Source organism: Pan troglodytes, chromosome X, assembly GCF_028858775.2.
Source record: "Pan troglodytes isolate AG18354 chromosome X, NHGRI_mPanTro3-v2.0_pri, whole genome shotgun sequence".
Lineage (NCBI taxonomy): Eukaryota > Metazoa > Chordata > Mammalia > Primates > Hominidae > Pan > Pan troglodytes.
In genome coordinates this window covers 30989840-31012654 of record NC_072421.2, presented here as the reverse complement: position 1 = coordinate 31012654, position 22815 = coordinate 30989840, and positions in this window count along the sequence as shown.

The following is a 22815-nucleotide window of genomic DNA, read 5'->3' as shown; positions in this document are numbered from 1 at the left end:
ATTAACTTCATCTTCATATTGAAAACCCAAGATGGTGAGCATGGCTAGACATTGCAAAGGTGTGTTATTTTCCCATGGTTAATTTTATGATAAAAATAATCCTGAGATAGTCTTTGCTTCCAGGAGGAACATTTGGTTCCTATTTTTGCTGTTGTTTGTTTGATGCCACAGTCATTAATTTAATTACAACATCAATTTGTTAATTGCACGTAAAGCTATGTGGAAGTGAAATAAGAACCCAAAAGAGTTAATGTCATTTCCCAAGTTACCTTATTTACAGGGTCATAACTGAAATTCTAAATAAATCTGGCTCATTATTTTTTAGCTGAACGAAGATTGCATTTGAATTCAATCAAGACACAGCATCACTTTTATTATTTCTCTAATTTATAATTTGTTCCAAAAACATATTAGTTTGAAAGATTATGGGCTTTCCAAGAATACCAGAGTGTCTAGGGACACACAGACACACACAGACACACACACACACACACACACACGGTGTTTGTATATTTAGTGTTGGAATAGAGCAACCAAGGTCAAGGAAAAATAGCTGCAAGTGTAAAGAATGTTTTAATGAGATATTTCAGTTTGGAGTTTTACTACCCCAATAGTCAGAAGGGTAAGTTTGCTGTCTGAGGAGTAGTCACAAATATATGACTTCTCTTGTTAGCATCTGAATTGAAAGAGTTAGAGCCTACCACTCCAGTTCATCTGTATTCCCCAGTAAACATCTGGCACCATTTGAATTATATTAATTATAAAAGCAGTGGATATTATGTTTAAAAACTATATAAAATGATCACTATTTCTGAATTTTACTATTGTTTTCTTGCATTATCAGATAATTTTTCATTTAAGAGCACAAGCTGCTATTTCAAATGATCCATTGAGTAAAATCAACAAAATATTTCCTTCTTTGGTTAAAAAATAATTAACTCCAAATGCAATCCAAGATAATGACCACCAATGCTAGAAACATTTAATTTGAGGGCATTTCAACAAAACTTGAATGTTTTGATGCAGAAAATGGAAGGTGGAAATAGTAGCCGCTGAAGCTCAAAATGAATCAACTTTGGGGAGAAATACAAATAATTAAATGCCCTCAATATCGTCTGAGTGGAATTTAGAAACTAACTTCTCTTGATTCCTTCTAATCTTTCAACTATGTACTTATTTTCACCTACTAAGCACATACCCAGTAATGTGCTAAGTATGTTAGGAAATACAGAAGGAACACGAACTGAGCCCTGTCTTAAAATTTCTTTCAGCTGGCTTTTCTGAATTGCTAGAATTTCAGAGATGAATGTCAAATGGATGTATATGCAATTCAATTGAAAAAAATTGCATTTAGTTATTGGTGGATCCTGACTTCTTATTCTCAGTTACATTACTATTTAGCATGTCCCTGATATGGTTAAAAATCAAATTGTAGCCCATGTTCTAAGGGGCTAACAATTAGCAAGCTAAAAATCTGTCTTCTGATCTTAACACGAAAGCTAATTGTTCATATGCCAGGCTGTGCCTTGATTCCGGTCAGCAGGAACTCGTTAGTCCTTATTAGGGGACGTCTATAGTGTGCTTGAATTTACAAGTTCCACATTTCATACCAGTGAGCTAATCTCAATCAATACTTTTATATTGAAACACCAGATAAAAAACAAAACAAAACACCAGATAACACACTATCTCATTTCAACATACAGCTCATTGAAACTATTTAAAGTTGGCTTTTGAATGGAGAGATACTTCATGGACGTCTTAACTGCTCATCCTACTTCAGACAATGGCTGGTCTTTGGATGTAGCATATGTACCTGTTTCACAGTTGTGACATTTACCTTTGGATAAGCTTTGTATGATGCAATATTTCACATTTCACTTGTTATTTTGTATTCCAAAAAATAGAGGCACTGAAAAAATTCAGATATTATTACTAATAATACTTCTTCCTTCAGCATATTACTAAGGATGGTTTGGTGATTGTAGGTAAGCTAGGTCTGATTCCAAGAAGCACACTCATGAGTGAAATCAAGCCTTCACTTGATTTGATTATACAAAACTAAGGTTAGAATCAGCTGAGTCTCAGTGACCACATCCAAAATCTGAGACTTTGTGAAGATCAATAACCCAAGAAATGCTACACCTCTTTAACTAATTCATGCCGAGATGTTTAATAATAATGGCCTATCCATCTCAAATACTACTTATAGCCTGACAATCTTTCAATGACTTAGTACAAAAGAGTAAATGTGCTAGAAATTTCAGGTACTGGTAGAGAATAGAGGTAGAGAATTTGGGTGAGTGAATCTATTCAAATAATATGATTACAGATTTATAGGTAAGAGATTGCCTGGGACTATATGTAAGGGAATATTTTTAAAATTGAGAACATTTGAAGAGAAAACACATATTTAGCACCTCACTGTCAAGTTCCAATCATTTTACATGACTCTTAGATAACCCCTGCAATGTGTTACATATTTATATGAATGATTACTAAATATATAGGAAGTATATTTATTTTTATTCCGCTTTTTCCTTTCTCTTTTCTCATTGTCATCTTGGTGAATAGGAACTACACATGCACCATATATGTAAAAATAATGATTTTTCTCTTCTCCAATTTCATTTCTAAGGTTTTTTTTTTCTGTTTCAAGTTATATGGAGGATGGAGAGAAAGAAATGCAGAACCATTTATTATTTTCAAATTCTCCAAGTCATAATTAATTGGAGAAGTGCTGCTTTATCATGTTTACAAAGAAAGGGCAATATAAAGGGAAAATGGTTTATGTTTATCACTGCAATTTTCCATCTATTATAAAAGAAACATTTTTTTCAGATAAAAGGTGCACACACACACACACACACAAATTGAATTGTTACTTTGACTTCCATTCAGTGCAACAGTAAAATATGGCTGAACAAAATGTTCACAATAAAATCCCCAAACCAGATTCAAAGCACTAAGCAGGTATAGATTTAGCTACGGTTCATTAATCTTTCAGGGAAACACAAGAGCAAAAGATAAATCAGTAGCCATGCCAAACCATAAAGTTTCACGTTTCTAACTTCAAAATGATACAAAACATAAAAATGACATTTTCAAATGCATCCAAATACATACTTGCTGAATTGATTTATTATTTTGTCATTTACTGCAGATAAAGAAACTGAGGCACAGAGAATATTAGCCAGGTCACAGGGCCTGAGCAGTGACAGGTCCCGATTTCAAAATTAGTGCTATTTCCTCCAGGATCATGGAACTGGCAAGAACTAAGGAAGTGAAGGTGGGAGGAGGATGAATGCAATTCTGTGTAAGACACTGCGTTTTAGGCAGTTTTGGGGTATACGTTAATGTCTTTTACAAAAAATAGGGAGATAAGTGTGATTAAAATTATATCTCTATAGGGTTGAAATGTTGCCCGAAGCACGAGGTGGGTATGAGGGAGGCAAGAAAAGGCCACAATCCAGCTTGGCAAAATTTCTTTGTGTTGAAATAATATCCAGTAATGCGAAGTAAAGAAAACAGAAATTAGAAAGACCTTGATCATCCTTGACCTGTTATTTGAAATAAGTTCATTACTCTTCATCATTTACACAAATTAATTCACATCTCCAGCTTCTGGACAGTGAGGGGTATTCCACACTTACCACACTCTTCTAGATCTGGCACCGCAATGCAAGTAGTTTTACGCTATTTTCCAGTAGAAGATAATTATCAACTTCGTACATCCCTCTCCATTTGTATTCTTTTAAAAGTTAACCTTAGCCTTGTACATGTTGTTTTGTTTTATGTCCTTGTGCCTGGTTTTTAATCTTAAATAAAGGGACAAGAGATGCTACTTTTTTTTTTTCAAAGGGGAAAAATATGAAAAACCACTTCAGCAAACCCAAATACTGTAATAGTTTTATTCCACTTCACTAACCTCTCCTACTTGTTAGGAGCTTTGATTTGAGCTAACAAGGTTATCAGATTGTATAGCTATTGTCCTGTTATGACTTCCTTGGCTGGGTTCCTGCAGTAAACAGTGCTGATGTGATGTTTTGTTCAGGCACAGCATAAGAGGGAGCAGGAGGAGGGTCTGTCGAGAAGGACAGGGTCACAGATGTGTCAAGGCCTTCTCAGTGGTGGAGCTGTAGCAACTGCTACCTACGGTCAATTCGAATCAGTGCCTCAGTGTGCTGACCTTAGGGCCAGGTCTTCTTCAGTGGCCCGGAAATGGGGACTTAAACTGTAAGCTTTGTTCTTTTAAAGTGAATGCAGAGAGCAGTCAAAAGAAGAAATGCGATAAAAGAGGGTGAAGAAGAAGCTGTGGGAGAAACACTGAATCTGGTCAAGGTGAATGGAGATCAGGCCTCAATTTAGTACACACCTATTTTTTTCTTATTAATTCTCAATTCACATTGTCACTTACCAAATTGCTCCAGATAAATCCTCCAAGGGATGGAGGTGATCATATTTAGCAAAGAAGTTTAAATAAAACATCGTATGAAGCCTTATCTAATCAGCTAATGAAAAATCAAAAGCATTTTTTTCATATCTCTCCAAGATTCCTTGGTGTCCCATTGCATCCCTCTTGTTTTTGTCAAAAATGCAGTCATTGCAGTATGAATAAAAGAGTTGGTTGAGTAAAAGTTTCAGATACCTCTTTATGCACTGGTGTTTCGTCTTAGCTAAAAATTCTAAATGACATCTGTCACATACATGATGTATTACTTTCCTTTCACTGTTGTAACAAATTACCATAAAGTTAGTGGCTTAGAACAACACAAATGTATTCTCTTACAGCTTTGGAGTTCAGGAGTCCCAAATGGGTCTCATTGGCTTAAAATCAAGGTGTTGGCTATTCCTTCTGCAAGTCTCAGGGGAAAATTCAATTTCTTGCCCTTTTCTGGGTTCTAGAGACTGCCCTTATTCTTTGCATGGTGGCCTCTTCAATCTTCAAAGCCAGAAATGGTCAATTCCACATTTAAAGGACCCCTGTGGTTATGTTGTGTCCACCTGGATAATCCAGGCTTTCTTTCTCTTAAAGTCAAATGATTGGGAACCTAAATTTAACTTGCAACCTTAATTATCTCTTGGCATTTAGCATAACATATTTACAGGTTCTGGGTATTAGGATGTGGAAGTTTTTGGGAGGGCTAGTATTCTGCCTACCACAAATGATATTTGCAGAAGTAAGAAGTAATGAGCATTATTAGGTAATTTGTATAGATAAATGTTGATTAAATTAATACTATGAAATAACATTTGCTAGAGTAGACATTGATGAGCCAAGTCAGGCAAATTTCAAATGCCCATCGACTAATCCAGATGTTCTTACATTAGTCTCTATTTTATCCTTTAGTCTAGGTTACTCATAAGATGTGGTTTCTCACAAATATAGGGCTGTTGTTAAGTCTAACTATGTAAGTTGTTTATCAACCTAAATAGGTTTTGATAAGAAAGGATTTACAGAAATCAGTTTCAAAATAGACACAGAGCCCCTACCATGTACCATGGAAGTGCTGGATGTGGGGGATGTACTATGATGATGGCAAACACATGCCCTTGCTAGATTATTTGATGTGTCTATTTATAACTATAAAGGCAAGACTTTGGTTAAACCTATGCTACTTTAATTCATCTTTATTCAGATATCTAATAAGGTGGAGATAGTCTTTTTTCCAAAGGTAGTCTTCTTTTTAGTACACATTGTAAAACTAAAGAGTTTGGTTATATAACCAGTGGGTTTGAGAAGCAGTCTTAAGTTATTTTATTCCATCAACTATTTGAAAGTATAATGGAACTTATTCATTTATTGAGTTTTTTGTGCAAAACTTTACTTCAGATTAATTAGACTAGATATTAAATCCCAATACAATGTGTTTTTATCTTCATTTTCTGGGTAGCAGATTAATAAATATCATTGAAGTATTCTGAGATCAATTCATGTTGACAATTTTTAAGTGGAAACTCCTACCTTAACTAGAGCAATAGATTCTTAAGAAACAACCCTGTTTCTTGTCCTGTGTTCTTCAAACTTATTTTCTATGGTGAGCAACTTTGCAAAACACAACTTCTTAGCAGAATATGCATCTGCATTATCTGGTTCTTGCTGGAAATTTCTTCATAGACTTATTTCTCACCACTTCTACTTCACACTTAATGCCTCCTGAATTCATATTATTTTTTAAATTGCTGTTCCCTCTGCTTGGAACACCTTCCCCAGTTTCTGTACTCGGTTCATCCCAAGTCAAATATCAGGATTTTACTTAGATATGGCTTCTGCTAAAAATAAATTCCTCTACCTCCACACTCAACCCATCTTGGATAGTGATTCCTCTGACCCTTTTAGTGTTTATCCTTTTCTTGACATCATGAATAGTGTCTTAATCTCTAGTTTTTCTGGCAATTGAGAAGGAAGTCTACAAGAAGATATTTAAGACATCATAGATAATTTACCAAGTCAGAGCCTGAACTTGACTGAAACAACACTGAGTGAGATCCTCCAACTAGATCAGAGCCATAAGTGTCCAGTCTGGTCTTCAGACTTGAAGGGCCAAAGGTGGTATGTCTTTCTGACATCAGAAAGGTCAGGGAACCAGTCTTCAGATTTTCAGCCTGTACTTCTTTTTTTTAGATTGCTATGTGTTATATAGTATTTATTTTAATTAATTAATTTATTTATTTTTGAGACAGAGTCTTGCTCTGTTGCCCAGGCTGGAATGCAATGCCATTATCTCGGCTCTCTGCAACCTCCGCCTCCCGGGCTCAAGCGATTCTCCTGCCTCAGCTTCCTGAGTAGCTGGGATTACAGGCATGCGCCACCAAACCTGGCTAATTTTTGTATTTTTAGTAGAGATGGGGTTTCACCATGTTGGCTAGGCTGGTCTTGAACTCCTGACCTCAGGTGATCCACCCACCTCAGCCTACCAAAGTCTTGGGATTACAGGCATAAGCCACTGCACCTGGCCTATTGTTTGTATTATTTTTGAACTATGTTGTTCAACTTTCAAGCGGGTGCTACTATATTGAAATTGGGCCAACAAATTCATCCTCATAGTTATTTAAAAATTGGGTCATACTGGCCAGGTGCGGTGGCTCATGCCTGTAATCACAGCACTTTGGAAGGTCGAGGCAGGTGGATCGCGAGGTTAGGAGATGGAGACCATCCTGGCTAACAAGGTGAAACCCCGTCTCTACTAAAAATACAAAAAAAAAAAAATTAGCCGGGCGTGATGGCGGGCGCCTGTAGTCCCAGCTACTCGGGAGGCTGAGGCAGGAGAATGGTGTGAACCCAGGTCATATTTTCTCCTCTCAGCCTTAATTTTTTTAAAGTTGACAATACTAGGCATTTTACTCTACCTAATTTTCCCAATAATTTATAGAATAAAGACTTGCAAATATCAAAATGTCAATGATATGGTTTGGCTGTGTTCCCACCCAAATCTCATCTTGAATTGTAGCTCCCATAATCCCCACATGTCACGGGAGGGACCTGGTGGGAGGTAATTGAATCGTGAGGGTGGCTCTTTCCCATGCTGTTTTTGTGATAGTGAATAAGTCTTACAAGTTCTGGTTTTATAAAGGGGAGTTTCCCTTCACACAGTCTCTTGCCTGCTGCCATGTAAGATGTGACTTTGTTCTTCATTTGCCTCCTGCCATGATTGTGAGGCCTCTCCAGCCGTGTGGAACTGTGAGTCAATTAAACCTCTTTCCTTTATAAATTACCCAGTCTCAAGTAGGTCTTAATGAGCAGCCTGAGAACAGACTAATACAGTCACTGATAAGGTATAAGAAGAAGTGGTTTCCAAATTCTTCTATTGACACACACCTCTTTCAATACATGACAGGTTTAACTGGAGAAAACCACTAGAACACCTCTCTAGTCCTGGACTTTTCCCATGGCCATTAACATGAATTTCGTGAGACTCCTTTTAGATGGTCATCAGACTATTTACTAAATTAGATGATAATTTAAGTAATGACTTGAAGGTTGGAACTGAGTAGTAAGTCAACAAGTTGGACATGTTGGTGACAATTGTCCCATATTCTTCAAACTTATGTTTTATGGTGAACAACTTAGCAAAACACAACTTCTTAGCAGGATATGCATCTGCTAAGAAGCTTTTATCAATTGGTGACAACCGATAAAATTGTTATAAATACTCTTAGCTTCATTAACATTCTCCTTTTCCAGCCATACAGACACTCCCACTCTTGCTGAGGTCAACTGATGGAATTTTTATCTCATGGCAATAGAGAACATCTTAGTTTCCCAGGGGAATTAAGGTATTCAATAGTGCACTTATTCACCTTCTTTAGCATGCATCACACTGTGCTAGCAAGATGGTAGGGAAGTATTAGAGCCAGAGTCTTCCTGTCTCCTGCCTTCTCAGACAATTAGTGGAAGGAGCAGGTATAAAGTAAGCATGTGCGTGTGTGTGTGTGTGTGTGTGTGTGTAAATCCTTCTGTTTTGCAAAGGTACAACCTGAAGTAAAACAATCTGAAAGAGATCTATTACCAGCCCTATAACCCAAACAGTAGTTTTTAGTTACATAAAAATCTGAAATAAAATAAGAAAAATTGATTTACATTAGGGGTGGTATGCAGAAAAAAATGCTTCGTGTTTAAAGAAACAAATAAAAAGTGTGTGCAGCTGAAACTATTTTTATGAAATTGAATTTTGTAGAACTTTTTATGAAGCTTAGATGTATGTAGAAATGAAGGTTATAAGAAATGTCTTCAATTGTTAAAAAGTATAATTCATTATTTTTCATTCAAACATACATTGTCTTTGTTGCAACCATATGAGAAATTTTACAGTCTTGAGCATACTCATGATTGATGGGAACATTTAGCCTAAATCCAAAATAAGAGCTTTCAGGTACACCATTCAGACGTAGATTTGGTCTTTTCACATAGTCCCATATTTCTTGGAGGCCTTGTTCATTTCTTTTTATTCTTTTTTCTCTAAACTTCTCTTCTCGCTTCATTTCATTCATTTGATCTTCCATCACTGATACCCTTTCTTCCAGTTGATGGAATCGGCTACTGAGGCTTGTGCATTTGTCATGTAGTTCTCCTGCTGTGGTTTTCAGCTCCTTCAGGTCCTTTAAGGACTTCTCTGCATTGGTTATTCTAGTTAGCCATTCGCCTAATCTTTTTTCAAGGTTTTTAACTTCTTTGCGATGGGTTCGAACTTCCTCCTTTAGCTCGGAGAAGTTTGATCGTCTCAAGCCTTCTTCTCTCAGCTTATCAAAGCCATTCTCTGTCCAACTTTGTTCCATTGCTGGTGAGGAGCTGCGTTCCTTTGGAGTAGGAGAGGTGCTCTGATTTTTAGAATTTTCAGTTTTTCTGTTCTGTTTTTTCCCCATCTTTGTGGTTTTATCTACCTTTGGTCTTTGATGATGGTGACATACAGATTGGGTTTTGGTGTGGATGTCCTTTCTGTATGTTAGTTATCCTTTTAACAGTCAGGACCCTTAGCTGCAGGTCTGTTGGAGTTTGCTGGAGGTCCACTCCAGACCCTGTTTGCCTGGGTATCAGCAGCAGGGGCTGCAGAACAGCAAATATTACTGAACAGCAAATGTTGCTGTCTCATCATTCCTCTGGAGGTTTCATCTCAGAGGGGTACCTGGCTGTGTGAGGTGTCAGTCTGCCCCTACTCAGGGGTGCCTCCCAGATAGGCTACTCGGGGGTCAGGGACCCACTTGAGGAGGCAGTCTGTCCGTTCTCAGATTTCAAACTCCATGCTGGGAGAAAAACTACTCTCTTCAAAGCTGTCAGACAGGGACATTTAGGTCTGCAGAAGTTTCTGCTGCCTTTTGTTCAGCTATGCCCTGCCCCCAGAGGTGGAATCTACAGAGGCAGGCAGGCCTCCTTGAGCTGCGGCAGGCTCCGTCCAGTTCGAGCTTCCCGGACGCTTTGTTTACCTACTCAAGCCTCAGCCATGGCGGGCGCCTCTCCCCCAGCCTTGCTGCTGCCTTGCAGTTTGATCTCAGACTGCTGTGCTAGCAATGAGTGAGGCTCTGTGGGCATGGGACCCTCCAAGCCATGCACGGGATATAATCTCCTGTTGTGCTGTTTGCTAAGACCATTGGAAAAGCGCAGTATTAGGGTGGGAGTGACCTGATTTTCCAGGTGTCGTCTGTCACAACTTTGCTTGGCTATGAAAGGGAATTCTCTGACCCCTTGTGCTTCCCAGGTGAGGCGATGCCTCGCTCTGCTTTGGCTCATGCTCGGTGCGCTGCACCCACTGTCCTGCACCCACTGTCCGACAAGCCCCGGTGAGATGAACCCGATACCTCAGTTGGAAATGCAGAAATCACCTGTCTCTGTGTCACTCATGCTGGGAGCTGTAGACTGGAGCTGTTCCTATTCAGCCATCTTGGAACTGCCTGAGAAATATAATTTTTAAGTCATATGCAGATTTGATGTAGAAGTTCCTCTCAGTATTTAATGTAGATTTACTAATGTTTTACAAAGAAAAGAAAGTGTTCTAGTTTATTTAAAAGCTACAAACAAGAACAGGACAAGATCTTTTAAGCCTTTACAATCTGGTGGGGGATAAGGACATGTCCACAGGTAGCTGCAATAAATGATATTTTTAGACAATGTCTTAAGATAAGTGCAAACCAGTGCTGCAGAATATCAGGAATGGCTTATCAAGAACATTTTTTCAATATCACTCCCTGACTTGCAGGCTAATAACACCTTTAGACTGATAATTTAACATCTGCTAGTTGGTAATTTTTAACCAGATGTTTTAACTAGTGGATATCTGTGGCTAATAGCATCTGATTTAATTTGCAGGGCTCATTTTCTGATTAGTTGTCTGTATAGATGTTCTCTTTGTTTGTGAACCACTAAACTCTCCCAAAGCCATAAACTGTATAAAAAAGGCCAGTATTCCCAGTTGGAAGAATGACCTTCTTCAGTCACTGCCACAGTACTTGTGCTCCCCTTCTAGAATGTTACTACAAGCACTCTAGAAGTATCTCTTAGCTAACTCTATATAACTAGCATCTGACATATCATATATTTCACTTAGCTGTATTTCTTTTTTTAAAATCAACTTTTGTTACAGATTAAAGGGCACATATGCAAGTCTTTTACATGTTTAAATTGTATGATGCTGAAGCTTGGGTTCCCAGTGATTCCACCACCCAGGCCGTAAGCATAGTACCCAACAGGTAGGCTGTACTTCTTATGAATTCTTAACTTTGCAGTATGTAAGACAAATAATTTGACATTTACAAAAGGTTTAAGTAGGTATGGAAAATGTTGACACCTGAGTTGTACATACTTTCCAATTTCGGCTTTTAATTTAAATGTCCTCAATTTGTCAACTGGTTAACTTTGTTTACCCATCAAGATTTCTTATTGGCTGTCAGGAATTTCCTGCTACTCTGGTTCATGGAAAGAAGGTTCCCATTTTATTGCCAGTGTATGTGTCGATGTGTTATGCAGTCTACTATTTTGTTGAGGTCTCCTTTGGAAAAATGGGGATAGGTATTTTGCCTAAGACATTTTGTCTGTGGTAGCTACCATCTACAGGCTGGTTATTCTCTGTTGTCTCTCGGATCCATTTTCTGCCTCTTTTCTATTCTGTGTCCCCAGGAGTTTGACCACTGAGAATTAATTTCCCTGGCTCCCTTACTCGATTGTCTTCAGGTTGTGTTTGGTCAATGGGAGTCATTAGCAGGAAATCAGAGGTTGGGAGAAGAAAGAGAGAATAGTCTAGGTATTTCTTCTCTGCTTCAGGCTAGAGCTCTGGCAGTAGCAGCATCCCTCCACATCTGTTGGCAATGTCTCTTCCATGATTACAATAATCACTGGGCTTTGTTTCTTTCTCTTGCCCCTTCAGCTCTAGCGATGATAATAGCTCTCCACAGTTGCTAAACTCTGGGTGTCTCATCATGCCTAATTTATTCTCAGAACCTTATATTGAAATGTCTTAATTAGGCTCAAAAATCTCTTAAAAGGCTTTTAATAACAATCTTGTTTTCTATAAGGCAGAACAAAACTTGAACATGATTTCTTAGTATTCAAATGCAAGTTATTATGATAAGTAAAGTTAACAATGAACTTCCTAAAGACTCTATGAATCAGAAACAGGCATATTTGCTTTCTTGGAGTTTTGTTATAGACTTCTAGTTTCTTTTCTAGTCTTATTGCATCTAGTCCCATCAGCGCCTTTAAATCCCAGCACACTGATGCCAGAGTGATGTGAATTAGAGATAGAGGTCATCATGTCACTCATCTGCTGAAAACATTTTGAAGGCTGCCCATCATTCCCAATACCTACAAGGTTCTTCAAGACCCGCCTGCTGCCTACATGTCCAGCATTATCTCCAGACACTTTCCTTGTCACTTAGTGGAACCACTTGGAGTTTTCTAAGCATTCTGTCTTCTTCTGTGCCTCTATACCTGGAATGCTCACCTTATTTGTCTGGCTGCCTAACCCTCTGAGGTGGGTGCACTGACTCCTCTATACAGATTTAGGGATATCTTTTCTAATGCATCTGCAGTTCTTTGTAGACTCTTCCACTGCAGTATTTGTTTTAGGTTAATGAAATTGTTCATTCATTCACCTGTCTGTCCACAAAAGGTGAATGGGCTTAAGTCTTTGAAAGACTCTACATTTTTTTTGTCATTGCAGTTCCATGCCACAAAGTGTCTAGTATATCATAGGAGCCTAATCAATCAGTGGCTTTCACTCTTAGCTGTACATTAGAATCACCTAGAGGGGAACTTTGAAAATTTTGGTGTCCAGGTCTTACCCCAGCCAGTTGAATCAGAATCCGAGGTATCAATATTTTTACATTTCCCCCGATGATTCTAATGGGTAGCTAAGGTTGAGACCTCTGATAAATTGTTGTTAAATTGTTGAGGGAGGGAGTCAATAGATGTTAAAGGAAACGTAGAACAAAGACAGGAATACACTAAAATGTTAACAGTGGTTTTCTCTACTTAATGGGATAATAAGCTAGCTTTACATTCTTTGTATTTTTCTGTATTTTCAAGATTTCTTACAATAAATATATGTCATTTTATTATTAGAAAAAATAAACATTATTGTTAAGTGACTTTTACCTGCTACCGTTGAGAAAGCGAAATGTTTCATCAATCATGGTATTTGAGGATTAAGCCAAAGATTTTACTTACAAACTTTACGGACATCACCTGATATATGTGTATCCATGTGTTCAGGAGGTTAAAAGGGTAGATCCATGCAGTCTGTGACCTGGTATTGCTCCATTTGCTATATTTACTGTTCAGGTTCCATTCGTCTTTTACAAAAGAAACTTATTCCAAGGATAACGAGATAGATATTAAATAATGGACAGCATCTTGATGTTTTCATTTTATTTTATCAACTGGAGACAGTAAACATATAAAACTATCCTTTTCATTGTCCTTTGTTAGGCAGGACTATAGGATTTTGACAAAAGTACTCACATGCTAAAACAACAGAGGAAAATACTGTAACGGCAATGACAAAATTTTATCAGCATTTAGACCACAAACAACTGCAAGTATCACATTTTTTTTTCTAATTTGAGGTTGAAGGGAGACCTTGTAAGAGGTGCTGAGGGTTGAAGGTTGCTGTGCCTTAATGAGAAAAGCATGGCTGATCTTTGGCAATCAATATATAAAAGCGCTTTTCAAACTTTTCAAGTTCTAGAGCCTGGGAACGGTTGCTGACCAACTTTTGGAGAGGGGTTAAGGTTCAGTTCACAGAGGCCATTACTTGGATCAAAAATACAGTTGTGGAATGCAAGGCCACCTTTTGCTTTCCTAAACCCGCCTGCTTTAGTCTGTAGTGTTGATCCTTTCTTGATTGGGATCAGCTCAGAGGTTATGGTGGTAGTAGTGATGATTAATTTAGTAAAACAATTTCTCTGAGTTTATGGATTGTTTAGTTTGAAGAGAAGCCTTGTGCAATCATTTTGTTTTATACATGATGCTACCATGGCCAACATCCTATAAGTTTGTGGCAGTGCACTGGATGCTAAAGTGCCAGCCCAGGCTGTTCTGACAGCACTAACATTCTTTCCAGGTAGGAGGCTATGCCACTGAGGGTCACATGCCCTTTGGTTTCATGTAGGTACACAGGCGGTGTGTTAGCATGCTCTCTGTCACTCTGTGAACTGTGTAAGGAACACATCCATTGAGCTTCCATCTGTTTCTTCCCCAGGGTGAGGGCTTACCTAACAGTAATTCCTTCCAATTCTCAATTTTACAATCTTTCACTGAAGTGTATAATTTTCTTTCTTTCTTTCTTTCTTTCTTTTTTTTTTTTTTTACAGAGTCTCCCTCTGTCTCCCAGGCTGGAGTGCAGTGGCGTGATTTTGATTTTGGCTCATTGCAACCGCTGCCTCCTGGGTTCAAGTGATTCTCCTGCCTCCGCCTCCCGAGTAGCTGGGACTACAGGCACGCACAACCATGCCCGGCTAATTTTTTGTTTTTTTAGTAGAGACGGGGTTTCACCATGTTAGCCAGGATGGTCTTGAACTCCTGACCTCATAATCTGCCCGCCTCAGCCTCCCAAAGTGCTAGGATTACAGGCGTGAGCCACCGCGCCTGGCCTGAAGTGTATAATTTTCTATAAGGCACCATCTCAAAGCTAGGGTAAAGAGAAAAATTGAGGCCTAAAGCCACTGGTGAGAGCCCATGAGAAGCTTTCTTTCCCTTTCTTCTATACTTGTGGAATATGTGTGCTCTAGTCCATCTTTGGAGAAGCAAACAAAATGAGTTACAGAGGAATTTAATGCTTAAATATCTCAAGTGCTTAGGGATTCTCACAAGCTTGGCCAGATAACCTATTGTGGAAAAAATATCTACATACTTGTTTTGAAAAAAACAAATTTTTATGTCACTAAGTAACATGTATGAAATGCCTAATACTGTACCTAGCACAGAGTAGACATGTAATTATGGTAACTATTCCTGATATTTCATAATTAATCTGTTGTCTTTTGAACAGTGGCAACAGTAGAAGTAAACTGATTTCTTTTATTCATACAAACTGTATATTGGCAATATTATTAAAATGATGACTTGTAGGCATTTCTAGTAAAAGTTAGAAAATGTGGGGGAAATTTTCAGAGATGGATACCAATAGAGGAAAATTATAGTGAAGGATTTTTCCAGGGTGTAAATACAAATTACTTCAAATCAGCTCACAGGCTGCGAGATAAAGGGTCAGTCAATTAGATTCCTTTAGGGAACAGAAATTCAAGGATGGAGCTGGGCTGTAGGTCAAGGGCAGTAATTTTTCTGGAACTCTGAGTTGAGCAAGTGGGTTGAACAGTTTTGTTTTGTTCCCAGAACCTTAAGTAATCATAGTTGTTTTTTTCATATAATTTTTATAATTAATCAGAACTAGATAAATAAACATTTTTTTCTCCCCATCTGAGTATCTTTCTCAAAGGTTTGGAATGCTAAAGGATATGTCATCCCAAATAAAAGTCTTTAGCAGTCAAAAACTGAAATACTTAACTGTATTATAAAACTGGCCAACTAAAAAGAGTGTGATTTTTCATGATTTGAACAAGAATCTTGATTACTGTAACTAATATTAAAATTGGCTAGACTCTGAGGATGGAAACAAACTGGAAAGTGCTCTGTTTACTTTTGTATTTTTATTATTTAAATTGACGAGTAAAATTGTGCATATTTATCATGCACAACATTGAAATTTTGAAATACATATACATTATACAATGGCTAAATTGAGGTAATTAACATATGCATTACCTCACATAGCTATCATTTTTGTCCTGAGAACACTGTACATCTTCCCTCAGCATTTTTCAAGAACACAAACTATTGTTATTAACTGTAGTCACCATATTGTGCAAAAACATCTCTTAAATGTATTCCTCCTAACTGAAATTTTGAATCTTTTGACCAACATGTCCCAAATTATCTTCTCCTACTTCCCCACACACATACTACCCAGCCCCTGGCAACCACCATTCTACTCCCTATTTCTATGAGTTCGACTTTATTAGATTCCACATAAAAGTGAAATTAGGTGGTATTTGTCTTTCTGTGCCTGGCTTATTTCACCTACCACAGTGTCTTTCAGATTCATCTATATTGTCCCATATGGCAGAATTTCCTTCTTTTTAAAGGCTGAATAGTATTGCTTTGTGTACATACACCAAATTTTCTTTATGCATACATTCACTGATGGGCACTTAGGTTGATTCCATATATTGGCTATTGTGAATAATGCTGCAATGAACATAGGGATACAGATAGCTCTTTGACATACTGATTTCAAATATTTCCTTTGGCTATAGATCCAGCAGTTGGATTCCTGGATCATATGGTAGTTCTATTTTTCATTTTTTCAGGAACCTCCATATTGTTTTTTCATAACGGCTGTGCTAATTTACATTCCCACCAACAGTGTGCAAGTGTCTCCTTTTCTCCATACCCTTCCTAATACTTGTTATCTCTTGTCTTCTTGAAAATAGCCATCCTAACAGGTGTCAGGTGATAGCTCATTGTGGTTTTAATTTGCATTTTCCTGACAATTAGTGATATTGAGCAGTTTTCACATACCCGTTGGCCATTTCTATGTCTACTTACATCCTTTGTCCTTTTTTTTTTTTTTGGAGACAGAGTCTTGCTCTGTTGCCCAGGCTGGAGTGCAGTGGCACGATCTCAGCTCACTGCAACCTCCACCTCCCGGGTTCAAGTGATTCTTCTGCCTCAGCCTCCCAAGTAGCTGCGACTACAGGTGTAAGCCGCTACACCCGGCTAATTTTTTGTATTTTAGTAGAGATGGGGTTCCACCGTGTTGCCCAGGCTGGTCTCGAATTCCTGAGCTCAGGCAATCCGCCCGCCTTGGCCTCCCAAAGTGCTGGGATTACAGGTGTGAGCCACTGCGCCCAGCCCCTTTGTCCATTTTTAAATTGGGTTATTTGTTTTCTGGCTATTGAGTTGTTTGAGTTTCTTATATTTTGGATATTAAACCCTTATCAGATGTATGGCTTGAAAAGTGATTTTATATATTCAGAATAGTTTCATGAATGGCTTTAAAGGAAATAATGTGTATGTATGTATCTTCATTAAAGCATACAAAAGCTACAGAGGTCTAGAAAATCATGAGAGGTTACTGTATGAGTAAAACATGTTTTTTAAATAGAGATAAAACAACTGAGGGAGGGCTAGTCTGTTTTTTTGTTTGTTATATGTATAGCAACTTAGCTGATCAGGTGGGCCTGTAGGGGCAAGTTGGATAGTTCGATAAATCATAATCATCAATGCCTTTCAAACCAGGAGTTAGACTAAATAGTCAAGAATTAAAAAAAATTGTTTTTGGTTGGTTCCTGTATGTGCTCACATTCTGAATTCTGAATTCAGTGATAGGAAACATGAAGGATAAAAACGTGAATAACAACCACTTTCTGATCCTAAGTTGTTTACAGTTTAGAAGGGAAGATAAGACATGATTATATCACCAATTATCCTCCTACACTAGCTAAGTTACAAAATAAGGTCACATTTCTTTTCAATGTCTAACTGTCTTGTGCTCACTAACTTTTAGGACAGTGCTAGGAATTTAGTAAATGATAAAATAAGTTTGTGATTCAGTTATCGTCTGTTTATCTAATATTATAACTGGTTATATACTACTGGATTTTCTTATACAGGATGAGTTGAGTTGAAAGGTTTATTGCATAACTTCTAATATATTTGTGCAGTGTTTATTCATCTCGAATAAAGCAATGACAAATAATTTAGGAAAATTTTCTTAATTTAACAGAGTCAGTGCTGGGTGCTGTGGCTCATGCCTCTAATCCTAGCACATTGGGAGGCTGAAATGAGAGGATTGCTTAAGGCCAGATGAGAGGATTGTTCAAGACCAGCCTAGGCAACAAAGCAAGACCCCATCTGTACAGAAGATGAACAACTTGGCTGGGCAACGTGGCAAATGCCTGTACTTGTAGCTACTCTGGAGGCTGAGGCAGGAGGATTGCTTGAGCCCAGGAGTTTGAGGTTGCAGTAAGCCATGATCGCTATAATACACTCCAGCCTGGGTGACGGAGCAAGATCCTGTCTTAGGAAAAAAAAAAAAAAAAAGAGTCAGTTCTACCCTTTGCTTCTATGAGATTGACTTTTAAAAATTCCACACACAATTAAGTTCATGCAGTGTCTGTCTTTCTGTACCTGGCTTATTTAACTTGGCATAATGTCTTCCAGGTTCATCTCTGTTGTCACAAATAGCAGTATTTTATTCTTTTTCATGGCCAAATAATATTCTATTGTGTATATATACTATCTTTTCTTTATCCTTTTATTCATCCACGGACACTTCGGTTGCTTCCACATCTTGGCTATGGTGAGTAATTACCACACTGTTTACTTGAAATTTGATAAAACAGTAGATTTAGTATCCTCACCACATACACACACACACTCACACACACAAATGGTAACTATGGGTGGCAATGGATGTGTCAATTAAGCCATTGTGTACTGTGGCTATGGTAATCAGTACACAATGTATACATATATCACATGATCATGTTGTATACCTTGAATATATACAATTTTAATCTTCCAATCAAGTATTTTAAAATAGTCAGAAATGTTACTCACATATAGCTCAGAGACAAACAAAAGTTTGAGTATGTTATCTCTTCCACAAAACTCAACAAGAAAAAAGCAGTCCTTTTTAGTGTCTGAAAATGTAATCGCAATTTTATTATAAGATTTTATCTTTTCTCATTTAATTTTAGAATTCTTTCAAGAAACTTCTTCCTGAATGTTTTTTATATCTTTCTGGATTATGGTCAATTTTTTTTTTCTATTTAAGGCCACTTATTTGTGAGCAGTCTAAGTGATTTTAATTGAATTTTGAACCTAGTTTAAAAAGCAAAGCGTTAGTTGATGAAATAAAGCTCCATGTCACACTTGATTGTACCTTTTCAGAATTTTATTAACATAGTAAGACAAAAAAAAACTACAAATAAGCTGAGAAAACAATTAAAATGGGGGAAAGACCAAGGAAGTTATTTTTAGTTAGAAAAACCAGAATGGGCAACTATGCAAAGTGCACCCAATTCGTTATCTTAAAGCTTTTTCTTTAGTTTTCGAACTGTATCTTCTTCACAATAAATTTTAATATATAAAATATTTCCCAAGAAGTATTATGACATAAAGCAATCCCCAAATACTTTCAAATTAGCTAGAAGATAATTGGATGTTAATAATTGAGTACAAAATGTGCTCATGGTGGATAATTTTCTTACTCTTCAGATAAGGGTTAGATTGCCACAGGGAGGTAATAAAAATTATCCTTAATAAAGCAAACTTTAAATGGGAAGTTATACAAGTAAATAAAATTACTGAATTAATTGCAGTGCTTAGTTTTTCATTTTAACTATTGCAGGGATGTAGTCAATATTTGCTACGTTGAATAGAGTGCTGTCACTTTAGAGAAAATATCTTATTTTGAGCAATTTTATTAACTTTTTTTGATTAATGCAATATGACCTTGACATAATTGACAATGTCTAGAAATAATAATTACATTTTATAGAACGTACATGAGTAAGGTCACGTTTAAGGATGCCTGAAGATGCACTAAACTGAAAGTAAATAGATACATTTAAGAGCTCACTAGAACTGTTAAATATATAAGAGCTTTAGTAGAGTGAAGAATTTACTACCTACAAATGTTGGTGCTTGATTGTGGGAAAGGGTTTGCAAATAGTTGAAGACTACCATGATTTTAGACTTAGGCATTTTTTTTGGATCAGACTTATCATATGTTAGTTATCTCAAATTTTTCTTAAGTGTATTAAAAAAGACTTTTCAGTATATTTGATTTTGTTAATGTTTAATATATTTATTCAAATTTACATTTATTTAAATTTATCATTACTTTTGGTTACATATAGAAGTTACTATGTTGAAAAGAGACTAATGAACCCTCAGCATCGTGTTTGACTCATCCCTATTACATTTTGTTTGACTTGATTTTCTTCAGGTATATCTTTTTGGGGCTGTAAGAACAGAGCAAAGGATTTCCTCTCTTCTGAGGGCCGTTTAGAGGACAACACGGATTCTGGCCCAGGCTGTGAGTAAATGGCACAAAAACCAAAAGAATGGCTTAATGTAGAAATCAACAAAGACATCTGACTTCTACTACTATGTTATTTTAAAAACAGAATAAATGGTAGCTGACCTGAAGGAAAGTGCAGCAAAAAATTCTTTTTTTAACAAAAACCCAAAGAATAAAATTAGATTCATCCAAGCAATTACTATTCTATTGTGGAAAGGACAAGTCTGAGGTTAATGTGACATTATCTATGAAATACTGCAAAACCTCTTGGCCTCGAAAGGTATGTCAACATGCTGCCAGCTTTGGGTTACCTTAGTAACTAATAGAATAAGGTCCTGTGAGTATTGAGTGACCAAGGAAAGTAGAAAGCCATTTAGATGTTTTTAATGGAACCAAAATAATTTTTTTCATTGCATTTAAACCAGTTTGTTTTATTTCTTTTCCTCATTCCCAAGCATTCGCAAGAGTTTGAAAATAATTTGGTTAAAAATGAGAGCTCAATTCGTGTTAGGAAACCTAGGGCAAATAACTATGTTTCAGACATAAATGGTAGCTATTTATTACTATGAAGTTTGTACAAAATCCTCACCTTAAGTCAGCATTAAAGTAGAGAATGAATAGTACAGGAGATGTGGTCATTTTCAGTTCCACCTTCGAACTTAGGTAAAACCTTTGGTTTAAAGCAGTCAAGATAACACTTTCCAGTGATATCGTCATCTAATTGGAGACTTTGAGCATGATTTTAGTAATTATCTTTGCACAAATCATCAGGCTAAATAGAATGTTTAGAATTGTTAGTGACTGGGAATTTATCCAGTTCAATCACTCCTTTTTCCGGGCAATATTAAGGCTCACAGAAGTCACCAAGCTAGGTAGGGATTGAGCAATGATAAGAAAACTCACTACTTGGCTAGTGCTGCTTCTCCCTCGACCATGCCGCTTCTCAAACATCATTGTGAAATATATTGGATCTGGTCACTGAGTTATGACAATTAGCAGATTGGCTTTTGGCTTTCTTTTTTTCTTTTTTTCATCTTATTGCCACAGTACAGTTGCTTTCTTAGCATGGCCCAAGCAAAACAAAAAGAAAGCAGGTGGTTTGTTTTTTTTTTGTAACACAAATTAAGTGAAATATAATTTACATGCCATAAAATTCACTCATTTTAAGTGTATGATTCAACAGTTTTCTGCCTACTTACAGAGTTGTGCAATCATCACTACAACTTAATTTTAGAATATTTTCATCCCCTACTCCCTCCAAAGAATCCCTATACTATCAATACAGCAGTAACTCTTCATTCCCAACTCCCACCCCAGGCAAACACTAATCTACTTTCTGTCTATTGCCTATTCTGAACTCTTCATAGAAACAGATAATACAATATGTGGTTGTGGTCTTTTGTGACAGGCTTCTTCCACTTAGCATGTTGTAGCATGTCCTTCATTTCTTTTTATTGCTGAAAAATATGTGTATGTACAACTATCTATCAATGCATCAGTTGATGACTCAGTCTTCACTCTTTGCTATTATTACTAATAATGTTGCTATGAACATTCATGTACAAGTTTTTCTGTGGATATATGTTTCAAATCCCCTTGGGAAGATAGGCAGGAGTGTATATGCTGGGTCATGTGGTACCTCTATGTTTAATTGTTTGAGGATCTGCCAGACTGTTTTCTAAAGTGGCTGCACCATTTTACATTCCCACCAGTAATGTGTGAGGATTCAGATTTCTCCACATCCTCACAAACGCTTGTTACTGTCACCTTTTTCATTACAGCTATCTTAGTAGGTGTAAAGTGAAAGCTATCTTAGTAGGTGTAAAGTGTAAAATGTAAAGTGGCTTTGCAACTCCCTGAGAGTTAATGATGTTGAACATTTTTCCATGCGCTTATTGGCTTTTGTATATCTTCTTCGGAGAAATATCTTTTCAGATCCTTTGCACATTTTTATTGGGTTATTTGTCTTTTTATTATTAAGTCGTAAGAGTTCTTTAAATATTCTAGATACAAATTCTTCATTAGATGTATAATTTACAAATATTTGCTCCCAGTTTGTAGATGCTTTTCACTTTCCTGATGGTATCTAACTGACCATGGTGTTTTGTTTCCAGGGAAGTTATGTTATATTATGTGTATTAGTTATATATTGCTGTTTAACAAATGACCACAAACTTAGCAAACTTAAGAGAGCACAAATTTATTCTATCATGTTTCTGTGGGGCAGGAATTCGGGATAGTTTAGCTGGGGTCCTTTGCTCAGGGTCTTAAAAGGCTGAAATCAAGATATTGGCCATCTATGTCCTCATATGCAGGCATCAAAACTTAGAAAGCTATTTCACTAAACTTAATTAACATGTGGACTGAAAGTAATCCTGCTTAAGAACCCAACTTGGTAGACAGAAATAGTCTTCTTTCTCTTCTCAGCCCAGAATATGGTGTTCCTGGTAGAGCGGGTGATAGCCTGGGAATAAACTTGCTCTTCAGTACATCAGACACTCACTTGGGGTTTCCTAAATATCCTGCAAAAGTAGGTCGGGGCTAGAAAATCTGTTACTATTGTCAAGGTAAAAATATGTCCACAAATTGTTAAGGCCCGGGAAGATGACCGAAGTAATGAAACACCGACAGCAGCCTCACGATTTGCCTTATTTTTTTCCCAATGCCTACTGTGCTCTGTTCATAATATTTCATATCCTGTAGATTGGATTGGAAATAATATAACAAGAACCAGCTC